General features: G+C 37.7%; 1 protein-coding gene across 1 annotated transcript in view; it reads right to left on the bottom strand.

Annotated features, from left to right (window-relative positions):
• The window catches only part of IL15 (interleukin 15), an 80931-nt gene extending 80607 nt beyond the window's left edge, over positions 1 to 324 (bottom strand). Inside the window, exon 1 of the mRNA XM_077755890.1 lies at positions 21 to 324. The gene's annotated coding sequence lies outside the window, so the exon portion shown is untranslated. The remainder of the gene's footprint in view (positions 1 to 20) is intronic.
• Between the last annotated feature and the right edge of the window lie 11600 nt (positions 325 to 11924).

The following is an 11924-nucleotide window of genomic DNA, read 5'->3' on the forward strand; positions in this document are numbered from 1 at the left end:
GAAGAAGCAGAAATCTGTACCTCCATCGAGTCCGGGCTACGGGTCTCGGGTGCAGCGAGCGGCGTAGCCGGACGGGCGCTGCCACCTGGCTCCCTTCCCTGGCGTTGGGCTTCGACTGCAAAGAGCGAGTCAGCTGGGGTTTCCCTGAGCGCCCTGAACCCAGGGAGTCCCAACCCTCAGCGAAAAGAAAAGTGAAAGAGAAAAGAGCAAGGAGCAGAGGGCAAGGTAAACATCCCCAGCGGAGCCTGGGGGAGGGGCGGGATGGCAGCAGCCCCCGAACGACAGCCCAGGTGTTGCAGGTCCACGCCCCCAAGGCGGGGACGCCCGGTTTCCGCCACTACCTGGTCCCAGGGCGCAGACTGGAGGGAGAACTTGGACGAAGTCCGGGAGCGCCGGCCCCACCTCGAAGAAACTCTGGCTCTCGGTTTCGGCCTTTACTTTCTGGAGCACCTGCCGGGAAAGCGAGAAGTCTCAGAGACCACCCGCTGCACCCACCCAGCCTTGCTTGGCACGGGAGGCTTCCCCAGAAAAGCCTGGAGATCTGGGAGCGTGGCGCGCACCCCAGTGGCCCAGGGGCAAGGGGAAAATGTAGGAGCGAGTTGGGAGACTCTTCCAGACCAGCCCGTCAACCCGCGCTGCGCAGGCTGGAAGAAGGAAAGCTCTGTAGTCTTACTAGAGAAAAGGAACGGAGTAAGACACCTGGATGACTACTTGGTCCAAGGCAGTTAGGTAAACTGGAAAGAAGGAGCCAGCCTGTGGATTACTTTTCCAGTCTAGTCCTGCACTGCACATGGTCCCATTCAATAGGACCATGAGAATGTTCTAGTATTTTACATTTGAAGGGATTAGGTTCTCTGAAGCTGAGTGATCTTCATGCTACACAGAGTCAGCAGAAAAGGCCTCATGCCCTGTTTTGGAAGCACTTAGAAGAGAACCTCGAGCACATGTGCATTACTGAAAATCCCTAATAAAAAGTGCTTCCCCAAATTTTCCAGTCATGTCACAGAAAAAAATGATATGGCTCTTGGAGTTTAATAAACACTTAACTATCTTGTCTTCACAACCGAGTATATGTTAAAAAAAATAGAAATATATTAGAAGTGATTTAAATATTAAATGTGCATAAAATTCCACGTAAAATAATTTCATATTTTTATGAAAAAGTTTATCTCTAGTCAGTATCAACAAAATAAGTTATATACAAACACGTAAAAATCTTTTTTACAATTCAAAAATTCACTGTAGTTGGAAATTATATTTAAAGAAATTGAGCATTGTTTTTTGTCCAAGACAATGTGGTGCTGAATTTTCTTGTAATAATGCCAACGATCTCAAATCTAATCAGACTCATTCATAGCGATGGCTGAAGCTCTGATTTGCAGAATGGGCATTCATTGTGAGGGCAGGCTTGCAGCGGGATTGGATTCTGCTCCAAAGATGGCAGCCACAAAAGGGGGACGCTACCTGTATACATGAATATGCAGATTAGGAATGGAGAAGTGGATCTGTGTCCTGTCTTCAACTTGGACTGAAGCAGAGCCACTTGGACTCCTGCGAAACGAGCTCCTGGCATACCTCCTTCAGCACGCTAACTGATGCTGTGTGCTTGGTGGCTGGTAGCCACAATAGATGTCCAGACATTAGGACAACTCATTGCTACACCCAGCACCAGACAGCAGAGCCAGAATTAATGGCTGCCAGAGGACACATCATCACATCTCAAGCCCTGCTGTGCTCAGGCTGCGGAGGAGCCCTAGAGAGAGCTGCTTTTAGCTGGAGCTTACTAGCCTATAGGCTCCAGCTGCCCACACGGCTGAGGGGCATCAGTGTCTGACAGCACACTTTGAACATGTGACCACCATGAGCTACTAGAGAGGTTTTTCACAATGCTCAGGAAAACCGTTGGGGATTTCCTTAATAAACCTGAGTTTTAAAGTATAATCTGAGAACACAAGAATAATAAAATTGGTCTACAAATACTGATCAAACTTCTAATATATGTGAGTTCTAAAACAAGATGGGCTGAATGGGTTATAAAGCATTTAGTTAAATTGGGGAGATAAGAAACATAAATAACAATAAAGTGAAAATGAAAATGATCATAGCCATAAGATATGCTTTGCTCTACTATTTGCCTCCTAAATACGTAGGTCAAATTTGTTTTCTTACTTACAGAAAATGAAAGTTATAAAAGTGCCTGCAATTCAATGATGCTGGGTTTTTAGCATAATTTGTTTTTGTTGCACTGCACGGAAACAGAAAAGTCTAATATATGCAACTTGTATTTTCAGTTGCCACAGGCTGTTTGGCAAGATATTGAAAATTACTCACACCAATGAACAAGTAAATTCCACTGTATAAATTAAAAACAAAGACCAAGATTATGAAATAATTTTAAACTACCATAAGATAACTCATAAAATTATAATGTAGAAAGAAGTAAAAATTAAACCTCATAGAAGTGACCATAATAACCTTTCTTTGAATTTAAATAATTAACAATAAAATCATATGTCAATACATTTTTAATATCTGATTTTTCATTCCAAAGGCAATGTTTGCTAATTTGATAGTTGTCTTTTTATTAATTTTTATTTAAATTTTAGTTACTTAGCATACAGTGCAATAATGGTTTCAGGAATAGAATTCAGTGATTCATCACTTCTATACAACACTCAGTGCTCATCACAAGTGTCCTTTTTAATACCCATCACTCATCTAGCCCATCTCCCACCCACCTCCCTCCATCAGCCCTCAGTTTGTTCTCTATCCTTTCTTTAAAACAATTTTTGGACTCTCTCCACAGTTTGGCTATTGTTGATCATCCTGCTATAAACATCGGGTTGCATGTATCCCTTTGAATCTGTATATTTGTATCCTTTGGGTAAATACTGAGTAGTGCAATTGTTGGATCATAGGGTAGCTCTATTTTTAATTTTTTGAGGAACCTCCATACTGTTCTCCAGAGTGACTGCACCAGTTTGCATTACCATCAATGGTGCAAGAGAGTTCCCATTTCTCTGCATCCTCACCAACAACTGTTCTTTCTTGTGTTGTTAAATTTAGCCATTCTGACAAGTATAATGTGATATCTCATTGTGGTTGTGATTTGTATTTCCCTCATAATGAGTGATATTGAGCATCTTTTCATGTGTCAGTTATGTTTGAATGTCTTCTTTGGCAAAGTGTCTATTCATGTTTTCTGCCCATTTCTTTTTTTTTATATTTTATTTTATTTTATTTTATTTTATTTATTTATTTTTATCTCTGCACCTTCCTTAGGTGATTTTATTTTTATTTATTTATTTTTTTAATAGTTTATTGTCAAATTAGTTTCCACATAACACTCAGTGCTCATCCCCACAAGTGTCCTCCTCCATGCCCATCCCCCCTCCCCCCCACATCCATCAGTCCTCAGTTTTTGTCAGCATTCAAGAGTCTCTCATGGTTTGCCTCTCTCCCTTTCCCCCACCATTTCCGCCCTTCTTCTCCCCCTTGTTCCTCCGTCAAGTTCCTCCTAATCCTCCTATACGTGCAAACATATGATATTTGTCCTTCTCTGCCTGACTTATTTCGCTCAGCATAACACCCTCAAGGTCCATCCATGTTGCTACACATGGCCAGATTTCATTGTTTCTCATTGCCATGTAGTATTCCATCCTATAGATAAACCACATCTTCCTGATCCATTCATCCGTTGATGGACACTTGGGCTCTTTCCATGTTTTAGCTATTGTGGAGAGTGCTGCTATGAACATTGGGGTACATGTGCTCCTATGCATCAGCATTTCTGTATCCCTTGGGTCAATTCCTAGCAGTGCTATTGCTGGGTCATAGGGGAGTTCTATTGTTAGTTTCCTGAGGAACCTCCACACTGTTTTCCAGAGGGGCTGTACTAGATTACATTCCCACCAACAGTGTAGGAGGGTACCCGTTTCTCCACATCCTCGCCAGCATCTAGAGGTCTCTGATTTGCTCATTTTAGCCACTCTGATTGGCGTGAGGTGGTACCTCAGTGTGGTTTTGATTTGTATTTCCCTGATGAGGAGGGATGCTGAGCATCGTTTCATGTGTCTGTGGGCCATCTGCCCATTTCTTAACTGGGTTATTTGTCTTTAGAATATATTACTAATAAGTGTTTCTGATAGCTTTTGAGACTACGTGGAAGAAGTTATTAGTTAGCTCATCTGATTCAGTGTTCAAAGTCCATGACTGTACCTTATTTATGATTCTAAGAAAGAACCACAGGCCAAGGAGTAGTTGACCTATGGGTCTTTAAGATCCTGGTCGAAGACCCCTAAAGTTTCCATTTTGATTAAAACATGCCTGGAATGCAGCTTCACCTCAAGGTTGCTCCACACCTGTTTTGTTTTTTGCTTTTGGAGTTTATTTTTTGGTAATTCTGATAATAGAAGAATACTTTTTCTTCTTAAGTAAGAAAGATTACCTAAGGTTTCAAGAGGTTCTTATATTGATTTTTTTTCCAGAAGTATGGCAATACTAACACTTCTTATAGTTCCCACCATGTCCCTGAATCTCAAATATTAAATTCTCATAGCAATTCTGTGAGATATGAGCTATTAGTATATCCATTTTACAGATGGAGGAACCAAAACCCAGAGAAACTACACAACTTGCCTAAGGTCACATACAACTGACTAGCCCAACAAGGATTTGAACTCAGGTGCTCTGGCTTTTGTATACATCCTTACCTTCTGCTGCCTGTAAATTGACAACTACCCTCTGCTGCTTGTAAAGCAAAGGGCTCCTGAGGGAAGGGTTCTTGAGGAAAAAAGCCATTGACTTCTGGGAAGTGTCTCTCAGTCTGATCTTGTTTGCTCTAGAGTAATTGTAGCTACCACTAGGAAGGAAACTCACCAGTTCCGTGAATGTGTACTTCCTGACCTCACTGTATTTCTGTAATGAAACCACTGTGGATGTGGCAGCCCCACTAAAAACAGACATTTGAATAAAGTGACTAGCAAAAGGCTAGCAGAGCAGATTAGACACCGCAGAACTAGTAGCTGGTTCCTACTATAAACGAGTGATTTTGTTTAAAGTTAAGTGTCAGATGTACCCATGGTAAAGGAGGAGAAGGGACACCTACTCAAGCTACAGGTGAATTATAAACAATTAAATAATAATACACTTCATTCTTCACATATTTAAATGTATATGGAATCTTAAATATTTGGGGACTTAGTAAGTGGGAGAGAAGGGGTTTAAGGAGAACTGAGAGATAATTTAAGGAGCTGACAATACTATGGTGAATGGTCTTTTAAGGCTGAACTCACTAATCAAAATTTAGTTCAAAAAACCGTTATTTACTTAGATATATAGTGAAAGTATATAATAAATGTACACAATATGAATTGTGACGGCATTTATTTCAATGATTAACTGTAAAAGGGATTTCATTTTTCATCACGGACACTTGGAAAATGCATTTGGAAAGTACACATTTTTGGGGGCACCTGGGTGGCTCAGTTGGTTAAGCATCCGACTTCGGCTCAGGTCATGATCTCACGGTTTGGGGGTTCGAGCCCCGTGTCGGGCTCTGTGCTGACAGCTAGCTCAGAGCCGGTAGCCTGTTTCAGATTCTGTATCTCCTTCTCCCTGACCCTCCCCTGTTCATGCTCGCTCTCTCTCGCTCTCTCTCTCTCTCAGAAATAAATAAAACATAAAAAATTTTTTTAAAAAGGAAAATACACATTTTCTTGAATTAACTCTATAATTAAAATTTATGCACTTTTTACAACATGTAAAAGATGTGATCCAAAGTCAATAGCAATAATAAGTGCATGTCAACATATCTGACAAAAAAAAAGTCAAACACATTGATTTTGATTTTGATTCTATAGCTGGCAAATAGGCCCTGAGTAAATGTTTGTTGAATTTATTTTGGTAGCAAGTAACTTCTTGCTAGAATTAGGGTGCCTAGATGGCTCAGTCGGTTGAGTGAGTGACTGCAGGTCAGGTCATGATCTCACACTTCATGGGTTCAAGCCTCGCATCAGGCTCTGTGCTGACAGCTCAGAGCCTGGAGCCTGCTTCAGATTCTGTGTCTCCTTCTCTCTCTGCCCCTCCCCAACTCATGCTCTTTCTTTGTCTCTCAAAAATGAATAAATGTTAAAATAAATAAATAAATAAATAAAATAAATTCTGGCTAGAATAAAAATCTGAGAACTTAATAGATCTACACGTAGATATGTGTGTTTGTATGCACATACATACATATATATACAGATATATAAACACATTATATATGTATATGTGAATAAATGTACATAATACTTCTTTGCAAGTATTATGAAATAATTTGATAATTTACATAATTTAATCTGTGGTCTACATTTATATATATGACTACTATCACTTTTTATTGAGTTTTTAACTAAACTTCCTTAAAAACATTTATCAAAATCGATTTTTAGAAACACTCTTGACAAATATCAAATATGCCAGTAGAAGGCTTATAATCATCTATTAAAATACCATTAGTTTTATTATAGTTATTGTTGTATGGGCAATTACCTTGATAAGATGGTAGCCTCCAATTACTATCCTGGAAGAATCAGAATGAAAAGGCTTTCTGACCAAATTAGGATAAGCAACATGATTTATTAAATCAATCTAAAATTCACAATGAGAAGCCAAAGAGACCCCAAGCACCAGGTTAAACATACTTATGATAGAGTACATGGGTGAAAGACCTCACTAAGCCAAATCCTGGATAATACAGTGTTCATATAACCTCTCCCTCTCTCTCTCTCTCTCTCTCTTTTTCTCTCTCTGCCACATCATCCTTCTCTGATGATGGTGTAGTGATGAAGACCAAAATTGAGGTTTGAATAAGGATGTGGTAAACCGATGAAAGTTACTAGAGCAAAAACACAGGCTTGTTCTTGTTTTTTTTTATTTGAATATACTTTTTATTTAAAAAATTTTTTTTTACAAATAGTTTATTGTCAAATTAGTTTCCACATAACACCCAGTGCTCATCCCCACAAGTGCCCTCCTCCATGTCCATCCCCCCCTCCCCCCCACATCCATCAGTCCTCAGTTTTTGTCAGCATTCAAGAGTCTCTCATGGTTTGAACACAGGCTTGTTCTATTAGAGACACTGGAGTGAAGCTCTACATTTCCAATTAGCCTCCTAAATAGCTATGGACTTTGTCTACATTTTTTTGGACACAGAACATGTGAGGCTAGAACAGGACTATACTGGATATCACCAATGAATGGCCAATTTAAAGGTGATTTATAAAAAAATTGAGAAAGTCATGATCGTAAACTATGACTTTCTATCTATAAATAGTATATTTGTTCTTGTTTATATTTCATTATAATACCCATTGTTAACATGTCTTTCAGGTTACTAACTTACTATCTATATTTAACACGTCTTACAAATTTGCCTATGCCTCACAAGCTACTCACTTATGTACTGTTTGTATTTAATACACATCCCATGATTTTTGCCCATATCTCCAAAGGTGCTAGCACACTTACTATCTATGATTAACACTTCTTAGGAGCTTTTATCCATCTAATAAAACAATGAGCTATCTTGTCCTGTATAGAAGAATCAAGTATTCTTTATAATATATATTATAGTAATTCTTTGTGCTAATGTGTTTTATTTATTTGGGACTGGTATGCTTGGAAGCTGTTATCACATTTGTAAGTATTCGTCCTGCATCAGGAATGACGTCCTTAACCTAAGGCCTTCTTGACTTATAGGATCATGGCTGCTCTGATTCTGATGCTATATCCTGCACACTTACACCATTCTGTCTTGGGTCTCAGTGACTCCATGGAATGAAACCAAACCTGCCATATTCCTTTGGGATATATAAGAATGTATATAAGAATAGACATATTCTTAAGTGTTTTGGTGCTTAGTAGAGGGGGAAAAGAGTTTAAATAGAATCAAGAGATGATTTAATGTACTAACAATACTATTCTGAACAGTCTTTTAAGGTTCACCTTATCAAAATCTAGTACAAAAACACACACCATACTTAGATTTATAAGTATATTTCATATATCTAAACACACGCATATAAATATAAATATGAGTGTATATGTATATATAACCCACCTATGAAGCTATCTTCTACCCATGCTTTACATTCCAAGTATATATGTCCTAGATGTAAAAAAGTAGTATTTACCAGGTTTGACAATTTACCAAATTGAACAACAAGCTTTTAAATAAAACAGTGATTAAAGAAGAGATCACTGAGGAAATTGTAAGATTCCTTGAACTGAATGATAATGAAAACAAAATATTCCAAAACTTGAGGAATGCAGCTGACATAGTTCTTATATAAAAATTTATAATTATCAATACTTATATTGCAAGTAAAGAAGGTAAAATCAGTAGAAGAAGCTTCTACCTTAAGAATCTAGAAAAAAAGCAAAACAAAGTTAAGAGAAGGAAGCAAATAATAAAGACAGGAGATAAAATGGAAAAGAAAATCAATGAAAACAAGTTACAATGAAAAGATCAATAAAACTGGTAACTCTCAACCTAAATTGATCAAGAAAAAAGAGAGAAAGTAAAAAGTTACCAATATCAACTTTGAAAGAGGAGCCAACACAGTGAATACTACAGACATAAAAGAAAAATAAATATTAAAACAATTTGATGAGGTTTTTGGGGTAATGATGGAGATTCAGAGCCGACGGCCAAGAAAGAATTCTTGAAGACATCTTTGGTGCAAAAAAGGTGAGTTTATTAAAGCACGGGGACAAGACGCGTGGGCTGAAAGAGCTGCGCTAGGGTTGGGAAGAGTGATGGATTATATACCTTCAGGTTGGGAGTGGGTGAGTAACAGCATAAGTCTCTAAGGAATTTTGGAAGCAAGGTTGCCAGGACCTTGAGGGGCTAGCTGTTGTCAGGAAAACACCATTTATTACTGTTTAGTAAAGTCTCAGTCATGAGACCTTCAGATGTATATCAGGGGCCATATGCTTGGAGTATAATTGCCAATATATACTTGGGAGTTAAAGATAAAGGAAGTTTGCAAAAGAATTTTTGTGTTTAAGGAGACCCGCGGGATCCTGGGGTGAGGTGGGGGGTCAGGACTCCCTTTGGCCCCGAGCAAAGTGTCATCATCAAGGCAGCTGAGCTCCTAGAGGAGAGTCACTCTGCCTGTTTCAAGGACTTGTCAATGGACCGTAGGCAGAAAGGGAATTTAATTTTTCATTTGCCTTTGTTTCCCACATCACCTTGGCAAGCACTTAAACCCCCTTACATCTTGATGAAAGTGATAGTAAGCCTCCAGGAAATGGAATCTATAGGTTTCTGGAGATAAAGCTACAGATAAGATTGCTTTTATCTTGCAGTTTACTAAGTTATCTATAAACTAAAGGAGACTCCTGTCCTGCATGACTGATATGTATCAGTCAACCATTGCTTTCTTTCCTTTCCTTTGTTCTTGGGCAGCCTGGAGTATCTAAGGAATATCACATATATCCCACCTGGGGCAGGGATGGGTGTTGTTAGCCTGTACTTTGCCCTCAGTTCACCTTATGCTCCCTCATCAAACTTATGGCAATAAGTTTATCAACTTAAAAGAAAGAGACAAATTCCTTAAAAGCCATAAGTTACAAAGGCTGACATACAAAAAAATAAAATGTTTTAATTATATCTATTATAGAAACTTAATTCATACTGAAAATTTTTCCCACAAAGAATATTGTAGGTCCAAATGGCTTCACTGGTAAATTCTAATAAAAAATCATGAAAAAATAATGCCAACCTTACACAAGGTTATAAGCAAACCTTTAAGAAAATATAAGAGAAAGAAACCCCTCTCAGCTTACCTTGTGAAGGTAGAATTATCCTGTCAAAAACAAAGATATTACATGAAGAGAAATCTACACAGATATATCTTTGAAAGCCAATCAATATAATTCTCCATATTAATTGAATAAAGGTTAAAAAAAGGCATTTATCAAAATTCAACATTTAGCTATAAGAAAACCTCCCATCAAACCAGAAATAGAAGGAAACTTCTTGAACCTACAAGGCTACAGCTAATATCTTACTTTATAATAAAAGGTGAATGCTTTACTCCTAAAATCAGCAAATACACCTGCTCAATTCAGTTGGTACTGGAGATCTTAAGCAGGGCTATAAAATTAGAAAAAGTCACAAATATCAGAAAAAAAATAGAAAAGCGGTGTTAACTGCAGACAATAGATTCCTGAGGGACCCATAAAAAAATATTTGTAGAAATATAACTGAATTTAGCAGGTCACAGGATACAAGATAAATATACAAACATAAATTATATTTCTGTATACAGCAATGAATAATTGGAAATCTAAAGTTTTTAAATATAATTTGCAAAAGTATCCAACATAAAATATTTAAGCATGCATTTACTAATATGCACTCTGAAAACTACAAAATATTGTTGGGAGAAACTGAAAATATTCTAAATCTGGGGTTGGCAAACTGTGGCCGACACCTTTTGCCCTGTTTTTGTTTTTAGCATATAGCCACGCCCATTTGTTTACCTGTGGCTAAGACTGCTTTTACAGGCGAGAAGTTGCAACAGAGATCATAACATTTAGCAAAGCTTAAAATATTTATGACCTTGACCTTTACAGAAAAGTTTGTCGACCCTTCCTCTAAATATTTGGAGAGATACTATGTTCATGTATTGGATGATTTGTTGTTAAAATTACGGTTTTCCCCAAATGTTATGTACAGATTCAATGCAATTTCAGCAGGCTTTCTTTTACAACTTGGTGAGCCGATTCTAAAATTGATATGCAAGTACAGAGGAACTAGAAGACGCAAACCTCTTGAAAAAAGAATAATGTTGGAGGATCGATAGTCCCTGATGTCAAGATTTACCACGAGGCCATAAAGGCCAAAGCAATGTGGTAATGGTGTAAAGATTGACAGACAAATCAATGGAACAGAGGAGGAGTTCAGAGGAAAGTCCAGCTACATGGTCAATTGGACTTGACAGTTGTGCCAAAGTGAAAAAAAGGAAAGGATCATCTTTTTAACAAATGAAATAGGAACAACTGCATTTTTTAGAGTTTCAACTGGGTTAAAAAAATTATTTACATAAATCATTCGTAAAAATTAACATAAAAATGTTCATAGACCTAAACATAAAAGCTAAAAACACAAATCTTTAAAAGAAAAAAATAGGATAAAATCTTTGCAATCTTGAGATCGGTGAAGATTTCCTGGACAGAACACAAAAAGTACTAACTAGGAAGGGAAAAAAGGATATAATTAGATTTCATTAAAATGTAAAATTTTTCTCTCTTTAAGTTTCACAATGACTACTAATATACTAAAATTTCTGGAGAATCCTGCAGTAAAAGTTCTGTTTAATATTGTTTGACTTATTTCACAAATTTATTGGTTTAAGAACCATTTTAAAGTATAACACCAAGTAATCTTTTACAGATTTGGGTGGGTTTTTTTTTTTATCTTTTACAGAATTTATATTCCAAAAAACTATTGAAGACACATTACTTTCTTCTGGAATAAACTTTATTTACAACCAAATTTATTTTTTTATTAAAATTAAGAAGTCCTTGGAGCGCCTGGGTGGGTCGGTCGGTTAAGCGTCCCACTTCGGCTCAGGTCATGGTCTAACAGTGGGTTTGAGCCTTGCGTCCAGCTCTGTGCTAACAGCCAGCTCAGAGCCTGGAGGCTGTTTCAGATTCTGTATCTTCCTCTATCTCTCTCTGACCCTCTCCTGATCACACTGTCTCTCTCACTCTCTCTCAGAAATAAATAAAACTTAAAAAAAAAAAGTCCTCCTGTAAATTTTGGCTGGAGAATTTCAAATTTAAACTCAGGTCACACTTGCTCTGGTTAAAAGAGTCTAAAAAACATCGCCAAGAAAAGACTTTAGTCCTACAAAATCCTAAAAGGAAAT

Source organism: Crocuta crocuta, unplaced genomic scaffold (assembly GCF_008692635.1).
Source record: "Crocuta crocuta isolate KB4526 unplaced genomic scaffold, BGI_CrCroc_1.0 scaffold112, whole genome shotgun sequence".
Taxonomy (NCBI): domain Eukaryota; kingdom Metazoa; phylum Chordata; class Mammalia; order Carnivora; family Hyaenidae; genus Crocuta; species Crocuta crocuta.